The following is a 24,879-nucleotide window of genomic DNA, read 5'->3' on the forward strand; positions in this document are numbered from 1 at the left end:
GCCGCAGTCAAGTTGTGCCATAGGTGCTTCGTCTAATCCTGGAGCACTAAACTCCATCGGAAGGATGAACACCATGTTTGTGCCAGCCGATGTTTCATCATCGGCTTTCTTTTGTCTGGGGCGCCACTCTTTCCTTTGTGGCCGACCTTCTTCGTCCAGGGTTCGCTGAATTTTAGCGGCCAGACCAGGCCGCGCCTTCCTCAACGTGTGCAGGTATAACCTTTCGGCTTCCTCCAAACCACGTAGTCGCTGAACCCTACGCTTTTGGGAACGGCTGAGTCCATCAGGGCACCACCTTGGCCGGTGGTACTTATCTTCTTTTTCTTCATCATCGTCTTCCAAATCCTCGAGATCTTCCACCCGAGAGGACTCAGCGTGCTTGTTCCGAGGCGGGAGAGGCCCTAGACGTTTGAACACGGACACGTTAGCTGCATCCTTCTTCTTCTGTCTACATTACGGGCGATTGCCGATTGTAGGCAATCGGCTCATTCACGAATCCCAGCGGTGTACGAAGAAGGGACAGTCCAGTGCCTATCCTCGTCGTCTTGCTCTCTTGACTTTTCCTTGGCGTGGCGCTCATATCTCTCCTCGTCGCGATCATGCCGACGATGTCTCTGGCGTCCCTAGCCAGCACGATCTCTTTCATCATCGTCGTTGGGTCGTCGGCGTTGGTCATATTGACTCACATACTTGTTGAGGAGGTGATCGAGAGAGGTCGCTGATATCTCACATTCCTCACTTCTCCTCTCGTGATGTAGTGCTTGCCATCGTGACGGAGCCGATCGCGTGGAACGGCTTCCTCGTGTCCTTGCTATGAGAGCAGCTGCCCTCGTCTCCGTCCTTACAGTGGTGTCCAGGTCCTACCATGTTGATGTTGAACGAGAATCTGGCTGGCACCCTCCAGGGTAAGTGCACTCCACCATGTTAACGGCGGGGAAGGGGTGTGTGTCGACTTTCATGGCGTCTTGGCTGAAAATTAGACGCCCTTGTTCTATCGCCATTTGGACCTGCTGCCGCCACACCCTGCGGTCGTTGGTGGCATGGGTGAACGTGTTATGCCACTTGCGGTATGGCTTTCCGTTCAGCTCTGCGCCGTGGGGATCTTGTGGCCTTCGGGTACCTTTAGCTGCTTCTCCTTAAGTAAGAGGTCGAAAATCTGCTCAGCTTTGGTAACGTCGAAGTCAAACCCTCTTGGAGGACCTTGTGGCTTAACCCACTTGCGGGACACGGGGCTTGCCCCGAGTCCATTCAGCCACTTGCTACCTCTTGATCTCCCATGAGCCTTCGTCTTCATCTGCCTCAACCGGGACCACCGCACGCTTGAATTTATCCTGGTATACATCTGGGTGGCGCGGTTCAGATACTGACAGCTTACGCACCATGTGCGCCGGTGAAGGGTAGTACGCTTGGGAGCCCACGTCCTTGATCGGTGATGCGAGACCCACCACCGCCAACTCGGCTTCTTTTTCGGTCACACGAGCCGAATAGCATCGGTTCCTAACGGTCTGAAGCGCTGGACGTATTCGACACTTTGTTTCTCCGCGCTTACGTCGTACTTGTGCTAAATCGGCAATGCCGGCCTCGGAAGCCTACGAGTGATCGCATGTGGAACTGCTCTTCCAAGCTGCTTCCAAGTCCGGATTGAGTGCGGTGGCAGCGATGTGTACCACCTGAAAGCCGATCATGTGAGGGGCTGTGCGAAGAACCTCACACGCAGCTCATCGATGCTTTGAGATCGTGCCCAGTGTGCCAAATATCGGCTCACATGCTCGATGGAGCTGGAACCATCTGATCCATTAAACTTGGAGAAATCAGGGAGCCGATATTTGGGTGGTAGCGGGATCAACTCGTACTCGTTGGGGTACGGCTTGGAATAGCCGATTGTCCTCCTTTTTGGCACCATGCCGAACTGGTCTCTCGGGATTATCTTGATCGATCCGCGGTCTTGGCTGCAGAGTCGAACTACGAAGATTTGCCGGAGTGGCATACTTAGCCAGCCATGCTTGCTTTTCCAGCTACGAGCCAGCTGCAGGAGCTGAGCTGCGGAGGTTTGTCGGAGTGGCATACTTAGCTAGCCACGTCGCTTCTCAAGATCTGTTATCGAAATTCCTCCTGCTTGTTCGAAGTCCCCGCTGCTGCGATCTGGTTTGTGAGTGCCCGATTCTGCGATGCAGCACGTATGTGCACGTGTATCCGTGAGGGATCTCCTTAGGCGCCTCATGCAAGAACCGGTAGTCACTAGGGTCACCACCGATCTTGTAGACGACGTATGCCGGTGAATTCGGCACACGGTGCTGCCAACGCGAATGGCAGCGGCGGTCGGGACTGGAGTGGCGTCTCTCCTTGGTGAGTCCCTAGAGCTGGTCCTGACGGAGAGTACTGATGCCTCATGATTTCCTGGATCACCCGAAGAGCGACACGCTCCAAAGTGTTCACCAGGCTCTCATAATGGCGGTGTAGCGAATGAGCTACCATGAAGTTAATCTCTGACGCGAGAGACCTGGTGCGTTCTTCGACGGGCGGACAGGTCCACTCCATCGAGCGCGCCTTCGGTGAGAACCCTTTCCACGATGCCATGTGAGCGGGTTACGTGAAAAGAGCCGATGAGGTCGGCTTCGAGGATTGCTTTGACCTCGTCATACTTCTTCTTGAGCTCCTCGGTCAGATCCTCGTACGTGACTGGAGTGCCTTCCGCCATCTCAGATGTAGATGGCGATGCGGTTGATGTCGAAGACTGTCCCACCGGGCGTGCCAGAATATGTTGCGGTCAGAAACCCACCGGCGAGCAGCGACGGGCAACACAGTAGAGCCGGGAGGCTCCCAGGACTGCGGCTGGCCCTGGTCCCTCCGAGCGACGGCCCGCAAAGACTCGGCACGCACGTCCGATCTTTGGTGCAAGGGCGTGCCACCTGACCTATACCTGGTCGGGAAGGTGATGGATGTGCCTCGCTTAGTTTCTGCATGGCATACACATAAACATTAAATACGAGCCTCGATCGGTGTCGAGGTTGTCTGTGAATCGGCTCAAAGCGCCGATCCACCCATGATCCGTACGAGGTGTACGAGTATATGGTGGTCCTGCTTGATCAATATAAAGCTAAAACGACCTACTACGATTTAGGGTTTTCACCACATAATCGGAACATCCTACTCGTGATTGAGCCTGGCGGCCACGCACGGTGATCGTAAACCGACACTAGACAAGGCCTAAAAACCAACACGAAGTTGATCCCCGGAACATCCTGTCTAGGGCTAGCAAACTACACCCTACGCGCCACTGGATCCTTCAACCCGTTTGTAAGGCCTAACTATGCAGATATTAAACTAATCCTCGAAGAACAAGGAGCAATCATAACGGATCGGATCTACTAAATAATGATCAAGCGGGGTGCCGCCCTTACACCTAAGATAGGTGTAAGGGCGGCTAGACGTCTAAGGGTTGCACGACGACAGCATATGATACGATGAACGATGCTAACCCTAACACATCTAAGATAACTACGTTGCTCGCCATCAACAAGGCTTCAGCACGAGCAACGCATGAACAACGAATAAACGTGTACTGCCTAGATCGCAAGATGCGATCTAGGCAGCATGATGCTTACCCGGAAGAAACCCTCGAGACAAGGGAGTTGGCGATGCGCCTAGATTGGTTTGTGGTGAACGTGATTGTTTTTTTATTTCATAAACCCTAGATACATATTTATAGTCCGTAGACTTTCTAACGTGGGAATAATCCCAACCGGGCACGAGCCAAACTCTATCTAATCGACACGTATCCTACTATATTACAGATACACGGGCAAACTAGCCCAAACTTTTCATATAAGGCCGATTCATGTATTCCTTCCATGTATATTCTTCAAGCCCATCTTTAATCGCGGCCCACCTCTGATCCGGTCAAATTCTGGTGATAACAGAAACCCTATGTGTTCCTTGTCTGCTTGTATTATTGAAGAGGTTACAAAGGTCGTCGAGATGTCTATGGTGTCGATTGATCTAGCGTAGCTAGGGTTTGGTGTATCGCATGCCTTTGCCCAGCGGCCCCTCCTGGAGGAGTTTCTTTAGTTGAGCCTAGCCCTTGTTGCACACGCCAGATCCATGGGCCTTTGTGTGCTTTGCGCAACCTAAATTTACTTGGGCTACTTGGTTCTTCCATGGGCCCCTACTTGGACCGCACCGGGTATGGTAATGAGAGGTGCCTATTTAGGTATGCCCGCATAAGTAGTCCCCGAGTGTCTAGAGGAGTCAAATACTCGCCTAGAGACTCAAACATTGTTTTCTTTGCCGAATCGGGGATGAAATGGAGGGGACGGGGAAGGCGATGCGGCCCGGTGCCACTTCTATACTAGTCCAAACTCTAGACACGTCACCCTACACGTGTCCTCAGACACGATGCCACACACAGTCATACAAAATAAAAAATACGTACACTTGCCCCGTACATGCTATGCTGGGCTTTTTGAAAGGACCATTATACTCTTCCACCGAAGGGGTATCCCACAATCGTGGTCGCCCTTGTTTTCTCAGCCAAAACTGGTGGGGGGGGGGTGTGCGGGGGGGAGGGGGCACTGAAGCAAAGGGGCATCTAAAAGTAGACACATATACGGTATATCTCAATATTTCTCGATACACGTACACATATATATGCTCTTTGTCAGAAAAAAAACGTACACATATGTATATTAGTCTTAGGGACCCTGGTTACCTCGCCGTAGGACCCCGTAAAATATAGAGCGGGCCCTGACTCTAGCTAGCTTATTTGCCACTGAAGTTTTGCAAGGCGCAGCTAAAAGCTCGCAACTGCATCACCCTTACCATTGCGAAATAGTTGCCCCCACAGCTCCTGCTCCATTTGGAAAAAAAAAACATCGATATTCAGTTGAGGCTTGTACCATAGAACATCCTTTGGTTCAGCGGTACATTTTTTTAGAACACAGTACAACGCAGACGCTCACAAACACGCACGTACAAACACCCCTATGAACGCACGCACGCACACCCTACCCCTATGAGCACCTCCGAGGGACTGAGCCGGCATATCTTGAGGTTGATGAAGTCACCACTGGCGCCTCGCTGTTGACGGGCACGTCACCTACCACTGAAAGCATAGCGCCGGTTAAATCCTGGAATAAATCCAGGTAAATGCAACACCCATGCCAAGTCTAGGACTTGAACCTGGGCGGGCTGGTTCCACCACAAGGACCTAACCACCAAAACCAAACTCTGTTTGCGGTTCAGCAGTACATTGAGGTCTACAATAATTCGATTTCGAAGCTTGAATTGAGAACTTTCTCTGCGGCAGCTTCTTAGTTGCTGCGGGTTAGCGCAGCAGTGCTGTCGACTTGTTGTGGTACACGCGCCCGTTCGGCACAGGCATGGCTGCTGTAGTGCTACGGCCTACGGTGCTCATGTTCGGCCGAACTCGACAGGCCTAAGAGCATGTCTAACAGGCCTCGTATATTTTCGCCCCTTAAAACGCGAGTAGAGGGCCCTGTATTCACTTTTCGCCGGCCGAAAACTCGTCCGAGCTAGCAGACCCCGTATGTCTAAACTGTAAAAAGGAATATTCCCAAATATGCCAAAAAAAAAAAAATCATCTTCTTCATCCTCTCCTTCTTCCTCCTCGGCATACGCCACAGCCCCGCTTCAGCCCGCCCCCGCGTCTCCGGCCGGCCCCCCCCGCCGGCCCACGGCCGCCCGCCCCCGCCCGCCAAGGCCGCGCCCGCACCCGCCCGACCTACCGCGCCCGCGCGCTCGCCCCGCGCCAAGGCCGCGCTCGCCCCGCGCCGGCCCACGGCCGCGCGCACCCGCCCGCCGCCGCCCGCCAAGGCCGCGCCGCGCGCCCGCACTTTCCGCCCGCGCTCGCCTCTCGCGCCGCGCGCTGCCGCGCACCCCGCGCTCCGTTCCCTAGCCGCCGAGCACGCTCGCCCCCACACCCGCCGGCCGCTTTGCTAGCCTCACCCGCGCCCGCAGCGCTCACCTCGATGCCGCAGCCCGCCCGGCCGGCCGGCCGCCCGCGCGCCTCCCAGGCCAAGCGCGCACACCAGCCGACGGCGATGCCCGTAGTCTTGTGCAGCATCTCGATTTGGCGCGATTGGGAGAGTGCAGGAGCTCGATTTGGCGCGATTGGGTGCGTGCAGCAGCTCGATTTGGCACGATTTGGCGAAAGCAGTTGCGATTTTGTGAAAGTTCAGCGCGCCACGAGTGGGGGGTTGGCCCTGTATTCAGCCTCCCACCCTGTACTTGTAAGGGGCGAGGAGCCGCCCCGTAATCGAAAACAGCAAAAATCGGTACGGGGGCCGGTTTTACGGGGTCTGCTAGACGGCCGGGTAGAGCCAAAACCCGTATAATGATGATTATTATACGGGTTTGCCCCTTTTACGGGGTCTATTAGACCTGCTCTAACCATCGTTACCACAGTGAAGCAAAGCTGGAGCTCCCAAAGCCTAATCCACCCACGCGTTGGGCACGTGTGGTCTAGCTTGCTGTCGCCCGGTTTGCAAAGACATATTGCACGTTGTGCACGCCTCACACGGCTTCGGTTCTGGCGTCTCCGGCTGTCGACCGAACACTACATATACGCGCGGCTACCTCCGTGATTCATCACTTCACTGTAGTCTAACGCCCCATCACTCTATAGGCTCTTCATCACTTCACTGACATCCTGTACTGTGAGAGAGCTTCTCAGTTCTGGTCCTGCGAGAGAGATCCTCACCTCTGCTCCTGCAAGAGAAAGACGATGGCAGCGACGACGATGAGAGGCGTCAGGATGCCACCGGCGCCGTTCCCGGCAGTAGAGAAGAAGAACAAGCTCCGGAAGCCGTACACGATCACGCGGCCGCGGGAGAGGTAGACCGACGAGGAGCACGAGCGTTTCCTCCACGCCCTCTACCTGTGAGTCGCCGTCTTCCCTGTGCTCAGCTGCTCTGCTCTCACTTACTTGTAACTCTGAACTGAACTGACAAGACACATTTTCCTGTTCCGGTTGCAGGTTCGGCCGCGACTGGAAGATGATCGAGGCCTTCGTGTCGACGAAGACGAGCGTGCAGATCCGCAGCCACGCCCAGAAGCACTTCCTCAAGGCCCAGAAGCTTGGCCTCGAGGAGTGTCTCCCGCCTCCGCTCCACCCTCGCCGCGCCGCCCTACACCACCACCAGCCGCCGCCGCTCCATCCCGACGCCGACATGTTAGTGCCGAACATGGACTGGGCGTACGCGTCGCCTGAACCTTGCGTCCCGGGCCTTCAACACGAAGCGCAGGCCGGATCATGGCCAGACCACGGGAGCGCTTCCCAGCACGAAGAAACCATCGATCTCCCGCTGTCTCCCGACGACCTGCGCTTCGCACAGGTCTACCGGTTCGTCGGCGACGTCTTCGCCGCCTCCGACGCGGTTGTCCCGGTGGAGGCGCATCTTCAGAGGCTGCAGCTGCACGGCGTGGATCCCCTCGTGCTGGACACGGTAAGCGCTTCAGCTGCTCCCACGTTGCAACGTTCTACCATCAGTCCATCACCTTGTTGGTCCTATCCTATGTGTTCGGTTTAGGTCTCATCTAACTTGTCTTCTCTCGTGCTTGATTTGAGCAGATCGTGGTGGTGTTACGGAATCTGGAAGCGAACCTGTGTGCTTAGCACTTGCCGATGGCATTGGTTGTTTCTCGATCGCCCAAGAGGACTGTATATACTGACAGTAGTGGGGCTGAAGAGTTAACATGTGAAAAAACAATTTCATAGGCAATAGGTTCATAGCTTCGTTGAATTGGTTCATTTTGCGTAGAAAACTAATTCTTTGTGTAAAACGTGGCTCATGCTCTTGTAAAAAAGAATCCGAATTGGTGTGAACTACATGGTTTTCAGAAATTTTAACAGTGTCCTACTTGTTTGAGAAATTATCATTCTTACTATTCAGTTGTGAAATAGTAGTACTCCATATTGATTGCAGGAACTCAATTCGGCTCCTAGGTGCGTATGATCCCTCTACCATGAAAATATATTTCCAAGTGTTAAATTTTTTTTATAATTTTTTTATATGTACATCTCCATAATATATGTGTGTTCGTCAAGTTTCACGAAAAAATGATATTTTTGCCGGCAGGGTAAATGGGTACCCGCGGGTAAAAAATATATATGCTTAAAACACATCAAATTAATCAAAAAATATGACATGAGGTGAAGCGATCATAAATAGGGCTCTAATCATCCCTAACCTACCAACAATTGTGACCCCGAGAAGTGTGAGAAGTGTGAGGTTCACCCCTAGCAACATGAAGACGTGATTAGGAGTAAAATTAAGTACTTTAGAATATTACAGCGGCTCACTTGTCAAATTTAGATGGGTAAATGGGTACGTGGGTATGGGTTCTACGATCCCATACCCATACCCGCTATACCCGATGGGTATAATATTTTCCCGTTTACAAACCCATGGGTAATATTTTGTCCCATACGTGGGTGATGGGTACCCATTGCCATCCCTGATTTTTTGTAGTCTATGTGAAAAAGAGAAAATTTATGTTGTGACAAGTCTTTGTTTTAGCATCGAATTTTGTCCTTTTTACACACGTCACACGGCAAGTCAATTTTTCATGAAAAGACTTTGTGAGCGCGTAGCACATGAAGATGTTCGTGCGAAATTTTTTTTTTAATTTTTTTAACATTTCTAAATATGTCTAACATGCATTTCAAAATAAAGGGACCATACGCTCCCATGTGCCAAAACATCACTCTCTACTTTGTCTATATACGCATGCATGTAGTCGAAAAACTTAACTAAATACATATGAATCTAGCACTACTAGGAAAAGGGCAATCAGTGGCGCACCACTTATACCCATCAGTGGCGCACTAGTGGTGCGCCACTGATATCACGCCACTGCTAACTCCTAGTAGTGGCGCACTAGGGGTGCGCCACTACTACCATGAATAACAGTGGCGCACTGAATGGTGCGCCATTTACATGTCCAGCGGTGCATCACTATTGCTCCAACGTGGTGCGCCACTGTTGGTCAGCTGCAGTGCACCACTACTGTCTAGACTTGGTGCGCCACTGCTGCAATTTGGGGTGCGCCACTGTTTCAGCGAGGTGGTGCGCCATTGCTGCGTGTCGACGTGCGCCACTGCTGTCTCCAGGACGTGCGCCATTGCTGATATGTGTGGTGCGCCATTGCTACATTCGGAGGGTATCATAGGACAGTGCGCCACTGGGTCCAGAGCAGTGCGCCACTGCTATTTAGTGGCCGTGCGCCACTGATGGACCACTGGTGCGCCACTGCTACTATTTCGAATATTTTTTTTTTTGTATTCTGGTAGGTATTTATACAAGTTGTATAGCACAGTACAATAGCACAATACAAGATATATAACACATATAAACAACAGCACATCATATCAATACATAGTTCTTCACATTAGCCTCCATGATTCGCAAGATTTCAAATATTAGACAAGTTACGGGGTTACAAAGTCTCAAATGAGCTAGTGATTACACAAGGTCGATCATCTAAACTACCATCACATAGAAGAGAGCTAGAGTCACTACTAGCACCATCCCGATGAAAGTGGTCTTCATCCGGTTCCTCCTCCGCTCCCTCCTCTCTCCCGCCAGATAGCGTGCGTATCTGTCTTCGGTCTCCGCTCTAGTGGTGTACCCTTTGTAGCTATTACCGCTAAAACGGTGAACTTGTCTCCGACACTCCTCCCAGTCGTTGTAGACTCCGGGAACCTTGCCCTTGTACACGACATACCACGTCATATCTGCACATATGCACAAGCCAAAGAAATATTAGTGCACACTCATAGATGTTTGCAACGAATAAGAGCAAACTCAAAAACGATCCAAGTAGTATGAACTAAAAGCAAATGGAATGACAAGGGCCTCATACATTGTTGGTCGGAACAAATATTAACATTCCGAGAAGGGGTAAGTGAAACCAAGTAGGATGCACAAGAGATTGATACTTGTGTCATCGCACCAGGTTCACTTGCCCCTCCCCGGAGTGTAGTGACCGAACATTCTAATCATCGGCATTTGAAATATCAAAGCAAATGGAATGAGAAGGGCCTCATACATTGTTGGTCGGAACAAATATTAACATTCAGAGACGGAGTTAGTGAGACCAAGTAGGATGCACAAGAGATTGATATTTGTGTCATCGCACCAGGCTCACTAGCGTCGTCCCCGAGTGTACAGGTGACCAAACATTCTAATCATCGACATTTTGAAATACCAAAGCAAATGGAATGACAAGGACCTCATACATTGTTGGTCAAAACAAATATTAACATTTAGGGAAGGCGTTAGCGAGGCCAAGTAGGATGCACAAGAGATTGATATTTGTGCCATCGCAGCAGGCTCGCTAGCGCCTCCCCCAAGTGTAGTGGCCACAAAATTTAATCATCGGCACTAAAATGGAAGAAAGGCCAATGCAATTAAGAACTGCCAACTCAAATAAGAGATAAGTAGCTAGTATGAACTAAATGGAATGCCTCATACTTTGTTGGTCGAAACAAATATTAACATTCAGGGATGGGGTCAGCGAGGCCAGGTAGGATGCACAAGAGATTGATATTTGTGCCATCACACCAGGCTCGCTGGCCCCACCCCAGAGTGTAAAAGTGACCAGACATTCTAATCATCGGCCAATGCAATTAAGAAGTGCCAACTCATCGGCCAATGCGTCATCTTCTCCCTTCCTCATCTCCGCGTGCCAGCGCATTAGCTTTGCTTGTTTAGGATCCGCGAAATACCGCTGCAGACGAGGAGTGATCGGAAACTACCACACCACCTTCCGAGGAGCTTTCTTCCCCTTCTTGTACCAACTGACGCCGCACTCCGGACATATGGTACACTCCGCGTGCTCGTCCCGATAAATGATGCAATCGTTCAAGCACACATGGTATTTCACGTGCGGTAAATCCAGGGGACACACGATTTTCTTGGCCTCCTCGATACTAGTCGGACACGTGTTACCTTTGGGAAGACGTTCGTGCCAGAATGACATGTTGTCGTTGAAGGATGTGTCGGTCATTTTGTGCTTTACCTTCATCTCCAGAGCCATGAGCGTTACTTTCAGGCGGGTATCCTCCGGCCTGCATCCTTCATACAATGGAGTAACCGCGTCTACCTCCAGTTGATCCATCTTGGCTTTCTCTCGTGCGGCAGCTCTTGCGTTACTCGTCTGCTTGAGAAGCAACTCTTGAAGATAAGGGTCCTGCACCCAGTCCATCGACGATGGTCCATCGTCTTCATCTTCATGATCATCATGATGACCTCCATCTTGATCTTCCTCATCATCAGGTCCAGGATCTCCTACATTGTGATCATGATCATCTCCGGGATCTTCTACATCCTGATCATGTCCGGGATCTTCTACATCCTGATCATGTCCGGGATCTTCTACATGGTGCTCACCTCCTTCCTTATTTCTTGTTGAAATCCCATGGACAAATTCATAATCATCTTCGTCGCCTTCCCACTAGCCATCCATGAAACCACGCATGAGAAGGTGGTCCCGCACCATTTTGGCTTTAGGGTCCATAAGGCTCGTCAGCTTGCATCTTCGACATGGACATCTTATCTCCTTTTGGTTATTTCTAATCATCTCGACCGTCGCGGCTTTCAAAAACCTAGCCACAACGCCTTCGCTCATCATGCGGACCATGGTCGCCTGCGGGTATAGAGAAAATGGATATCTTAGTATACCAAAAGAAAATTTTGGCATGACCTTCCCTAAAAATAGGACATATCTATATGCGTAGTATGCCCATTATTTGCCGAAACGGAAATGAATCAACGTTTCGGCAAAATATTGGCAACTCCATCGCATTTCAAATCCCTGCAAACAAAAACATGCAACACATGTGTGGAGGCTTCACATATACAACACATGTGGAGGCTTCACATATATAATTAAACACACATGCACGTGATGCTTCATGCATGCACAACACATGTGGAGCTTCGCATAACACATATATGCACACACACGTGTGCAAGACGATCGTAACCGGTCACACACAAAGCATAAAAGCAACAAAGTTAACGATACGGCGAGACCGAGAGTGTTGGATGAGCAAAAAAGTTGAGATTGATATGGTATTGAGCTATAGAAAGCTTCACCCTTACTTACCTATCAAGAAAATTAAGTTTACCACTTAATTTGGGTGAATGAATATGTGAAAATGAGGTGGGGAGGAGGGGCAACACGACCAGATCCAGATTTGGTGGGAGGTGGTGGTGGGAAGAGTGTTTGGGGAAAGTGGGTGGCACATGTGAGTGGAGGGGGAAAAGCAGGAAATGGTCCCAGGTTAGCAGTGGCGCGCCACCTAGCCGTGCGCCACTGCTAGGGTGACATAGCAATGGTGCACTGCTTAGTGGTGCGCCACTGCTCACCTGGTACCTGCACCCCACGACCATGCCCAACTTAGCAGTGGCGCACCTTGTTGGTGGTGCGCCATAGCAAGTAGTGGCGCACCGCGGCAGTGCACCATTGCTAAGCCTCTCATCTTTAAAGGGGCCCTGGCCACCTCCTAGCAGTGGCGCACCACTATGCCGTGCGCCATAGGTCAGCAAAGTAGCAGTGGCGCACCTCGCCGACGTGCGCCACTATTAGGTTGGGGTAGGAGCTGGCCTCCTGCCAGGATTTAGTAATGGCGCACCACAAACAAGGTGCGCCACTACTACATTTGTAACAGTGGCCCACCGTTTTGTGGTGCGCCACTGCTAAGTAGTAGTGGCGCACGGCCATCATGGTGCGCCACTGATGTCAATCTTACGGCTAGGCCTTTTCCTAGTAGTGTAGATAAAATTAAATCAACTAATATGGATCGGATGGAGTAACAGTTTTTACATGTTCACTACTATTTGTTCCTTTTTAGTTATAAGGCTCAGAGAGTCCGAACTTTAAATTAAGAAAACCCTCAACCGGCCAAGAATACATAAAGATGATAGGGATATCATCTTACAAGAATGACACAAAGTGCAAAAAAAGAAAAACCAGATACAATCGGAGCACGACTGCTAGAAGCTAGCTAAAAAAGAAAATTGCAGATCAATACTTTGAGTCTTCGTCTCACATAGTTCAAGAGCTTGGAATGTCGCCGGCAAATCCGCACCAAACCCCACTTCGCAGGTGCAATTATCAGGAGAACCATGAGAACCTGCAACGAGAACCATGAGAATGATGCTGATCATGTGCTCCAAAGGCAACGCCTTCAACAAGGTAGCGACATTAAGATGACCCCAATGCCTGGCCCAGAGAGGGTCTAAGATGTTGGGAATGATCAACTATCATTACAGAGGGTAAAAGACCAATACATGTACATATGTGTAAAATGCAGGAAACCCATTATAGAATGGGGATATACAGAAAAGGGAGACTATACATCTCTAGCAGCCCCCTCAAATTGATGGTGGATCAACAACACTAAGTTTGGAGAGGAAGAACTCATGTTGGCTCTAGTCTGGACCTTTATGAAGAAGTCATTCAACTGTAACTCGGAAGGCACATACTGTAGAGCGAGAACCTAATCCTGCACAACAATATGTACAAAGGAGGCATCAACACCTCTGTACTTGATGAGGGACACGCGCAACGCTGATAGCGCAAATACTGTCAGACAAGAGAGGAGTGATGTCTACGCCCCCCTCCTTTTCCTGTAGACAGTGTTGGGCCTCCAAGAGCAGAGGTTTGTAGAACAGCAGCAAGTTTTTCCCTTAAGTGGATCACCCAAGGTTTATCGAACTCAGGGAGGAAGAGGTCAAAGATATCCCTCTCATGCAACCCTGCAACCACAAAGCAAGAAGTCTCTTGTGTCCCCAACACACCTAATAGGTGCACTAGTTCGGCGAAGAGATAGTGAAATACAGGTGGTATGAATATATATGAGCAGTGACAACGACACCAGAAAAGTGCTTTGCCCAGGACAGTAAACAAGCAGTAGTAACGCAGCAGTAGTAACACAGTAAAACAGTAAACAAGCAGCGATAGCAGTATTTAGGAACAAGGCCTAGGGATTACACTTTCACTAGTGGACACTCTCAACATTGATCGCATAATAAATAACTCTTTCTCATATGTGCTACATACACTCTTTTGTTGGATGATGAACACATTGCGTAGGATTACACGAACCCTCAATGCCGGAGTTAACAAGCTCCACAATTCAATGTTCATATTTAAATAACCTTAGAGCATAATAGATCATTGCAAAATAAACCAAGAACTAACATAGTGCACACACTGTCCACATTACACTATGAAGGAGGAATAGATCACATCAATACTATCATAATGATAGTTAACTCCACAATCTACAAGAGATCATGATCATAGCCTACGACAAGAACCACACGGTGCACACACTAGTCACCTTTACACCATGCAGGAGGAATAGACTACTTTAATAACATCACATGAGTAGCACACAACTAGTAGCGATACAAAGCTCATCATATGGATCTCAATCATGTAAAGCAGCTCATGAGATCATTGTATTGAAGTACATAGGAGAGAGATTAACCACATAGCTACCGGTACAGCCCCGAGCCTTGATGGAGAACTACTCCCTCCTCATGGGAGACAGCAGCGTTGATGAAGATGGCGGTGGAGATGGCAGCGGTGTCGATGGAGAAGCCTTCCGGGGGCACTTCCCCGTCCCGACGGCGTGCCGGAACAGAGACTCATGTCCCCCAGATCTTGGCTTCGCGATGGCGGCGGCTCTGGAAGGTTTCTGTGGGTTTCGTCGATCGTATCAGGGTTTTCGCGACGGAGGCTTTAAATAAGCGGAAGGGCAAGGTCGGTGGACTTCTGGGGGGCCCACACTATAGGGGGGCGCGGCCCCCCCTTGGCCGCGCCGGCCTAGGGTCTGGTGGCCCTGTGCCCCCTCTCTGGCGGTTCTCGTGTGTTCTGGATGCTTCCGGGCAAAATAGGAACCTGGGCGTTGATTTCGTCCGATTCCGAGAATATTTCGTTACTAGGATTTCTGAAACTAAAAACAACAGAAAACAAGAACTGGCACTTCGGCATCTTGTTAATAGGTTAGTTCCAGAAAATGCACGAATATGACATAAAGTGTGCATAAAACATGTAGATAACATCAATAATGTGGCATGGAACATAAGAAATTATCGATACGTCGGAGACGTATCAGCATCCCCAAGCTTAGTTCTGCTCGTCCCGAGCAGGTAAAACGATAACAAAGATAATTTCTGGAGTGACATGCCATCATAAACTTGATCATATTGTAAACATATGTAATGAATGCAGCGATCAAAACAATGTATATGACATGAGTAAACAAGTGAATCATACAGCAAAGACTTTTCATGAATAGTACTTAAAGACAAGCATCAATAAGTATTGCATAAGAGTTAACTCATAAAGCAATAATTCAAAGTAAAGGTATTGAAGCAACACAAAGGAAGATTAAGTTTCAGCGGTTGCTTTCAACTTATAACATGTATATCTCATGGATAATTGTCAACATAGAGTAATATAATAAGTGCAATATGCAAATATGTAGGAATCAATGCACAGTTCACACAAGTGTTTGCTTCTTGAGGTGGAGAGAAATAGGTGAACTGACTCAACAATGAAAGTAAAAGAATTGTCCTTCAAAGAGGAGAGCATCGATTGCTATATTTGTGCTAGAGCTTTGATTTTGAAAACAAGAAACAATTTTGTCAACGGTAGTAATAAAGCATATGTATCATGTAAATTATATCTTATAAGTTGCAAGCCTCATGCATAGTATACTAGTAGTGCCCGCACCTTGTCCTAATTAGCTTGGGTTAACACTGATCATCATTGCATAACATATGTTTCAACCAAGTGTCACAAAGGGGTACCTCTATGCCGCCTGTACAAGGGTATAAGGAGAAAGTTCGCATTGGATTTCTCGCTTTTGATCATTCTTCAACTTAGACACCCATACCGGGACAACATAGACAACAGATAATGGACTCCTCTTTTAATGCTTAAGCATTCAACAATAGTTAATATTCTCATAAGAGATTGAGGTTTTATGTCCAAACTGAAACTTCCACCATGATTCATGGCTTTAGTTAGCGGCCCAATGTTCTTCTCTAACAGTATGCATACTCAAACCATTTGATTGTGAAAACCGCCCTTACTTCAGACAAGACGAACATGCATAGCAACTCACATGATATTGAACAAAGAGTTGATGGCGTCCCCAGGAACATGGTTATCGCACAACAAACAACTTAATAAGAGATAAAGTGCATAAGTACATATTCAATACCACAATAGTTTTTAAGGCTATTTTGTCCCATGAGCTATATATTGCAAAGGCGAATGATGGAAATTTAAAGGTAGCACTCAAGCAATTTACTTTGGAATGGCGGAGAAATACCATGTAGTAGGTAGGTATGGTGGACACAAATGGCATAGTGGTTGGCTCAAGGATTTTGGATGCATGAGAAGTATTCCCTCTCGATACAAGGTTTAGGCTAGCAAGGTTTATTTGAAACAAACACAAGTATGAACTAGTACAGCAAAACTCACATAAAAGACATATTACAAGCATTATAAGACTATACATCGTCTTCCTTGTTGTTCAAACACCTTACTAGAAATTATCTAGACCTTAGAGAGACCAATTATGCAAACCAAATTTTAGCATGCTCTATGTATTTCTTCACTAATAGGTGCAAAGTATATGATGCAAGAGCTTAAACATGAGCACAACAATTGCCAAGTATCACATTACCCAAGACATTATAGCAATTACTACATGTAGCATTTTCCAATTCCAACCATATAACAATTTAACGAAGAGGAAACTTCGCCATGAATATTATGAGCTAAGAACACATGTGTTCATACGAACCAGCGGAACGTGTCTCTCTCCCACACAAGCATGATGTAATCCAATTTATTCAAACACAAACAAAAACAAAAGCACACAGACGCTCCAAGTAAAGTACATAAGATGTGACCGAATAAAAATATAGTTTCAAGGGAGGAACCTGATAATTTGTCGATGAAGAAGGGGATGCCTTGGGCATCCCCAAGCTTAGACGCTTGAGTCTTCTTGAAATATGCAGGGATGAACCACCGGGGCATCCCCAAGCTTAAACTTTTCACTCTTCTTGATCATAGTATATCATCCTCCTCTCTTGACCCTTGAAAACTTCCTTCACACCAAACTCGAAACAAACTCATTAGAGGGTTAGTGCATAATAAAAATTCACATGTTCAGAGGTGACACAATCATTCTTAACACTTCTGGACATTGCTCAAAGCTACTGGAAGGTAATGGAATAAAGAAATCCACCCAACACAGCGAAAGAAGCAATGCGAAATAAAAGGCAGAATCTGTCAAAACAGAACAGTCCGTAAAGACGAATTTTAAAATGGCACCAGACTTGCTCAGATGAAAATGCCCAAATTGAATGAAAGTTGCGTACATATCTGAGGATCACTCACGTAAATTGGCATAATTTTCTGAGTTACCTACAGAGAATTAGGCCCAGATTCGTGACAGCAAGAAATCTGTTTCTGCGCAGTAATCCAAATCTAGTATTGACTTTACTATCAAAGACTTTACTTGGCACAACAAAACACAAAACTAAGATAAGGAGAGGTTGCTACAGTAGTAAACAACTTCCAAGACACAAATATAAAATAAAGTACTGTAGCAAAATAACACATGGGTTATCTCCCAAGAAGTTCCTTTCTTTATAGCCATTAAGATGGGCTCAGCAGTTTTAATGATGCACTCGCAAGAAATAGTATTTGAAGCAAAAGAGAGCATCAAGAGGCAAATTCAAAACACATTTAAGTCTAACATGCTTCCTATGCAAAGGAATCTTGTAAATAAACAAATTCAAGAAGCATAATGCAACAAGCATAGAAAAACTAGACAGGCTCAACTTCAAGATTTTAAGCATATAGAGAGGTGTTTTAGTAACATGAAAATTTCTGCCACCATATTTTCCTCTCTCATAATAACTTTCAGTAGTGTCATGAGAAAACTCAACAATATAACCATCACATAAAGCATTCTTATCATGAGTCTCATGCATAAAATTATTACTCTCCACATAAGCATAATCAATTTTATTAGTAATAGCGGGAGCAAATTCAACAAAGTAGCTATCATTATTATTCTCATCATCGAATATAGGAGGCATATTGTAATCATAATCAAATTCATCCTCCATAACAGGCGGCAACAAAAGACTACTATCATTATAATCATCATAAATAGGAGGCAAAGTATCATCAAAGTAGATTTCCTCCTCAATGCTTGGGGGACTAAAAAGATCATGCTCATCAAAACCAGCTTCCCCAAGCTTAGAATTTTCCATAGCATTAGCAACAATAGTGTTCAAAGCATTCATATTAATAACATTCTCATTAGCATGCATATAAAGTTCCATGGGTTTTTTTAATTCTCTCTTCAAACACATCATGTCCTAATTCAAGATAAAGTTCATAAAGATCTCTCATATTTTTGTTGTTTTCCATTATGCCTAACTAGTGTAAACAAGAAACAAAAAGTTGCAATTGCAGGATCTAAAGGAAATAGCTTCGAGTACTTACAACGGCGAAAATAGCTTAGTAGCCGAGATCCGGAGTGTGAGTACCTTTTACCTTTCCTCCCCGGCAACGGCGCCAGAAAATAGCTTGATGTCTACGCCCCCCTCCTTTTCCTGTAGACAGTGTTGGGCCTCCAAGAGCAGAGGTTTGTAGAACAGCAGCAAGTTTTCCCTTAAGTGGATCACCCAAGGTTTATCGAACTCAGGGAGGAAGAGGTCAAAGATATCCCTCTCATGCAACCCTGCAACCACAAAGCAAGAAGTCTCTTGTGTCCCCAACACACCTAATAGGTGCACTAGTTCGGCGAAGAGATAGTGAAATACAGGTGGTATGAATATATATGAGCAGTGGCAACGACACCAGAAAAGTGCTTTGCCCAGGACAGTAAACAAACAGTAGTAACGCAGCAGTAGTAACACAGTAAAACAGTAAACAAGCAGCGATAGCAGTATTTAGGAACAAGGCCTAGGGATTACACTTTCACTAGTGGACACTCTCAACATTGATCGCATAATAAATAACTCTTTCTCATATGTGCTACATACACTCTTTTGTTGGATGATGAACACATTGCGTAGGATTACACGAACCCTCAATGCCGGAGTTAACAAGCTCCACAATTCAATGTTCATATTTAAATAACCTTAGAGCATAATAGATCATTGCAAAATAAACCAAGAACTAACATAGTGCACACACTGTCCACATTACACTATGAAGGAGGAATATATCACATCAATACTATCATAATGATAGTTAACTCCACAATCTACAAGAGATCATGATCATAGCCTACGACAAGAACCACACGGTGCACACACTAGTCACCTTTACACCATGCAGGAGGAATAGACTACTTTAATAACATCACATGAGTAGCACACAACTAGTAGCGATACAAAGCTCATCATATGGATCTCAATCATGTAAAGCAGCTCATGAGATCATTGTATTGAAGTACATAGGAGAGAGATTAACCACATAGCTACCGGTACAGCCCCGAGCCTTGATGGAGAACTACTCCCTCCTCATGGGAGACAGCAGCGTTGATGAAGATGGCGGTGGAGATGGCAGCGGTGTCGATGGAGAAACCTTCCGGGGGCACTTCCCCGTCCCGGCGGCGTTCCGGAACAGAGACTCCTGTCCCCCAGATCTTGGCTTCGCGATGGCGGCGGCTCTGGAAGGTTTCTGTGGGTTTCGTCGATCGTATCAGGATTTTCGCGACGGAGGCTTTAAATAGGCGGAAGGGCAAGGTCGGTGGACTTCTGGGGGGCCCACACTATAGGGGGGCGCGGCCCCCCCTTGGCCGCGCCGGCCTAGGGTGCAGTGGCCTGTGCCCCCTCTCTGGCGGTTCTCGTGTGTTCTGGATGCTTCCGGGCAAAATAGGAACCTGGGCGTTGATTTCGTCCGATTTCGAGAATATTTCGTTACTAGGATTTCTGAAACCAAAAACAGCAGAAAACAGGAACTGGCACTTCGGCATCTTGTTAATAGGTTAGTTCCAGAAAATGCACGAATATGACATAAAGTGTGCATAAAACATGTAGATAACATCAATAATGTGGCATGGAACATAAGAAATTATCGATACGTCGGAGACGTATCAAGGAGTCAGTGCGGCAACAGAAACACCAAAGTCCTCCAATTACCACCATAACCAAGTCACCTCTGCCATCAAGAGAGTCATCGCTCGCAACTCACCCTCTACACTCGAACGAGAGACTGCAGTTTGTTTATTGGTCTTCCAAGCAATGAGGGAACCACCAAGAAAAACACAGTAGGCAGAAAGGGACCAGCGATCTGACGGATCACTATCCCACGTAACATCTTAGTAGGATTGGAGTTGTACGAAGCTGGAACGAGGAAATAAGGCGACGCGAGATCGTGCCACGAAGATATCATAGGGCACAGAGAAGGTGAATGTAGTGGAATGTGGTGGGAGCAGACATAAACTGACTCAGAATGTGTACATGATAGGAGATATCTGGACGTGTGAGAGCGATGTAGAGAAGACTCCCAACCAAGTGACGGTAGAGCGTCAGGTTGGGCAGAGGATCACCATTATTGGCATGAAGGATGCACATTGAGCTCCATAGGAGTCTTCACGGTGCGCTCATTACCAAGAGCGACACGAGTGAGGAGATCCTGAATATGCATCTCCTGGGAGATATAGAAGCCATCAGAGGTACGTAGAGTTGCGACGATAAGATAAGATCGTGGGGAGGAAGATGAGAAACAACTTGAGGAATAAGGAGAAGCAGCACACGGTTGGAAAGTTCGTCGGCGGCGGCGTAGAACAACACGAGTTGATATGTGAGGGGAGAGTCTAACCTAAGCTCTGGTACCATGTTCGGAATGAGCAACTATCATTCACATGGGGGCAAAAAGCCTACATGTGTCTAAAGTGAAGGAAACCCTTATAGAATGGGGATATACAGAAAAGGTAAATTGTACATCGCTAACATAAGCTTTCACCTAGAGGCACAAGGTCAAAAAGGGAAAGGACCGGGGTTCAACGAGGATGCCTCCAACAAGGGAAAGGACGCCCATGAGCGCCATCGTCATCGGCACTAGACGACTAGGCAAGGCTTTCGCCTGAGCCCGCGGTTTTCCTTAAGCAGCCACTCCAGAGAGCATGGAGCGCACCCACACTACCCTCCTTGACACCCACCCTGGGAGGCGAGGCGAGAGAGCACTGAGGTATGTCGGAGACGGATAAAGGACCCAGTGGAGACTGCACCTACATTTAGATGGCGAAACCCACCAGGAATCAGCAACATCACCGGAGAGGCACCGAGGAAGCAAAAAGGAGGGACTAATTCCCGTAAGATCGCCGGAGACTAGGTGGCCGATGCTCAAGAACACCGGATATCACCACTGGGATCAAACACGAAGGAGAACATGGTTACCAAGGAGCCACTGCTCTAGCCCCGACGGCCGCGGTTCACCCTGACCGTGCGTGCACAAATTCCCCTCTTCCCATTGTTCTCAACCAGCAAGCCACCAAGGTTGAAGGAGCACAGCCGCACTCCACGCCGCACCACACACACCAACCTCCATCGATCTGGCTGACTGCGCGGACCAACCTCCGTGCCCCGGTGACGTGGGGTAACCACGGAAATGCCCATAGATGATGGACTTGAGTTTTGGGGAAGAAGCTTATTAGAGGTTTCAACGACGTACAAGCACAACACAGGGAACGGGTTTTACCCAGCTTCAGGCCTCCGAAGGAGAAACCCTACGTGTTGCTTGTCTGCTTATATTATTGACGAGGTTACAAAGGTCGTCGAGATGTCTATGGTGTCGATTGATCTATATTTTACCATTGCGAAATAGTTGCCCCCACAGCTCCTGCTCCATTTGAAAAAAAAAGCATCGATATTCAGTTGAGGCTTGTACCATAGAACATCCTTTGGTTCAGCATTACATTGAGCTCTACAATAATTCGATTTCGAAGCTTGAATTGAGAACTTTCTTTGCGGAAGCTTCTTAGTTCCTGCTGGTTATCGCAGCAGCGCTGTCGACCTTTTGTGGTACACGCGCCCGTTCGGCACAGGCATGGCTGCTGTAGTGCTACGGCCTACGGTGCTCATGTTCGGCCGAACTCGACGCTCTCGACAGGCCTAACCATCGTTACCACAGTGAAGCAAAGCTGGAGCTCCCAAAGCCTAATCCACCCACGCGTTGGGCACGTGTGGTCTTGCTGTCGCCCGCACTGGTGGAAAAACAGGCTTCCGGGAAGCCCCATAAGTCGCGAAGGTAAAGGAACCGCGACTAATGGTACCTTTAGTCGCGGTTCGTGTGGTGAACCGCGACCAAAGGCCTGGGCCCAGGGCGCACGGTGGCCAGCTGGTGCACGTGGGGGGCTTTAGTCGCGGTTGGCCAGGCCAACCGCGACTAAAGGTGCCCGAAGGCCTTTAGTCGCGGTTGGCCAGGCCAACCGGGACTAAAGCCCCTCCCCTATATATACCCATCCAGCAGCCAACACTTAGCCATTTGGTGCCATTCTCTTCACAAGCTTCACAAGTGGGTGTTAGGTTTGCTTTTGGTTCCTCTTATGCACATAAGGTGTTTGATGAAATGCCCCAAGAGCATGAAACAAACATGATATGAAGTGTTGGAGCCACACTTGAGCTTTCTCATTTATTTTTTCCTCCTCGATCGCGGTTAGCAACTTGAACCTTTGATGTGTCGTTGATAAAATGTGCATGTGTGTGTAGTTCATTGTTTAATTTATATTGTTTGTAGCTAGTTAGTTTAACAAATGCATGATGGTTAATTATATATTTTATATTATAATAATGCAGATGAATCGACAATGGATGTACGGTAACCGACTCTCCGGCGAGTTCAGTGCGGGTTTGAAAGATTTCCTCGTAGTGGCTAATGCGAACAAGCAGGGGGGTTTTGTTATCTGTCCATGTGTTAAATGTAAGAATCAGAAGGGTTACTCTTCCTCAAGAGATGTTCACATGCACCTGCTTTGGCACGGTTTCATGCCAAGCTATAATTGTTGGACCAAGCATGGAGAAAGAGGGGTTATAATGGAAGAAGATGAAGAAGGGGATGATTTCATCGATGAAAGCTATCTTGCTCATTTCGGTGATACTTTCATGGAGGATGCTGAAGGTGAAGGGGAAGGTGAAGGGGAAGGTGAAGAAGAGGCACGTGATGATCCCGTTGATGATCTTGGTCGGACCATTGCTGATGCGCGAGACGCTGCGAAACTGAAAAAGAGAGGGAGAATTTGGATCGCATGTTAGAGGATCACGGGAAGGCGCTGTACCCCGGATGCGATGATGGTCTGAAAAAGCTGGGCTGCACTGCTGGATTTCTTGAGATGGAAGGCACAGGCAGGTGTAGCTGACTCGGCATTTGAAAACTTGCTGAAAATGTTGAAGAATATGTTTCCAAAGAATAACGAGTTGCCCGCCACTACGTACGAAGCAAAGAAGGTTGTCTGCCCTCTAGGTTTAGAGGTTACGAAGATACATGCATGCATCAACGATTTGCATCCTCTACCGCGGTGAATACGAGAATTTGAATGAATGCCCGGTATGCACCTTGCATTGCGTTATAAGATCGAGGCGATGACCACGGTGACGATGTTGAGGGCCGAAACCCGGAAGAGGGTTCCCGCCAAGGTGATGTGGTATGCTCCTATAATACCACGGTTGAAACGTCTGTTCGGGAACAAAGAGCATGCCAAGTTGTTGCGATGGCACAAAGAGGACCGTTAGTCGGACTGTGAGTTGAGACACCCCTGATATGTAACGCAATGGAGAAAGATCGACAGAGAGTTCAAAGATTTTGCAGCTGACGCAAGGAACATAAGATTTGGTCTAAGTACGGATGGCATGAATCCTTTTGGCGAGCAGAGCTCCAGCCATAGCACCTGGCCCGTGACTCTATGCATCTACAACCTTCCTCCTTGGTTGTGCATGAAGCGGAAGTTCATTATGATGCCAGGTGCTCATCCAAGGTCAGAAGCAACCCGGCAACGACATCGATGTGTACCTAAGGCCATTAGTTGATGAACTTTTACAGCTGTGGGGCAGACCTGGTGTCCGTGTGTGGGATGAGCACAAAGAAGAGGAATTTGACCTACGAGCGTTGCTTTTCGTAACCATCAACGATTGGCCTGCTCTTAGTAACCTTTCGGGACTGTCAAATAAGGGATACAATGCATGCACGCATGCTTACATGAGGCCGAAAGTGTACATTTGCCAAATTGTAAGAAGAACGTGTACCTTGGGCATCGTCGATTTCTTCCGAAAGGTCATCCAGTAAGAAAGAAAGGCAAGCATTACAACGGCAAGGCAGATCACCGGCCGAAGCCTGCGGAACACACTGGTGCTGAGGTATTTGATATGGTCAAGGGTTTGAAAGTCATCTTTGGAAAGGGTCTGGCGGACAATCAGTTCCGAAGGAGGCTGACGGGCACGTAGCCATGTGGAAGAAGAAATCTATATTCAGGGAGCTAGAATATTGGAAAGTCCTAGAAGTCCGCTCTGCAATCGACGTGATGCACGTTACGAAGAATATTTGCGTGAACATCCTAAGCTTCTTGGGCGTGTATGGGAAGTCAAATGATACAAAGGAAGCACGGCAGGACCAGCAAAGTTTGAAAGACCCTGATGACCTGCATCCGGAACGGTTTCAAGGTCGTGCCAGCTACGCTCTGACAAAGAAGAGAAGGTCATCTTTTTTGAATGCCTGAGCAGTATGAAGGTCCCGTCAGGATTCTCGTCCAATATAAAGGGAATAATAAACATGGCGGAGAAAAAGTTCCAAAACCTGAAGTCTCACGAC

At 47.9% G+C, this 24,879-nt stretch overlaps 1 protein-coding gene and 1 pseudogene across 1 annotated transcript in view; both read left to right on the top strand.

The window, feature by feature from the left end:
• The window catches only part of LOC127292588 (protein REVEILLE 6-like), a 42,437-nt gene that overhangs the window by 7,230 nt on the left and 10,328 nt on the right, over nt 1–24,879 (top strand). The gene's annotated exons all lie outside the window — the stretch shown is intronic.
• LOC139838527 (protein REVEILLE 6-like) lies at nt 6,630–7,965 on the top strand (annotated as a pseudogene).

The sequence above is a fragment of the Lolium perenne genome, chromosome 1, assembly GCF_019359855.2.
Source record: "Lolium perenne isolate Kyuss_39 chromosome 1, Kyuss_2.0, whole genome shotgun sequence".
Classification (NCBI taxonomy): domain Eukaryota; kingdom Viridiplantae; phylum Streptophyta; class Magnoliopsida; order Poales; family Poaceae; genus Lolium; species Lolium perenne.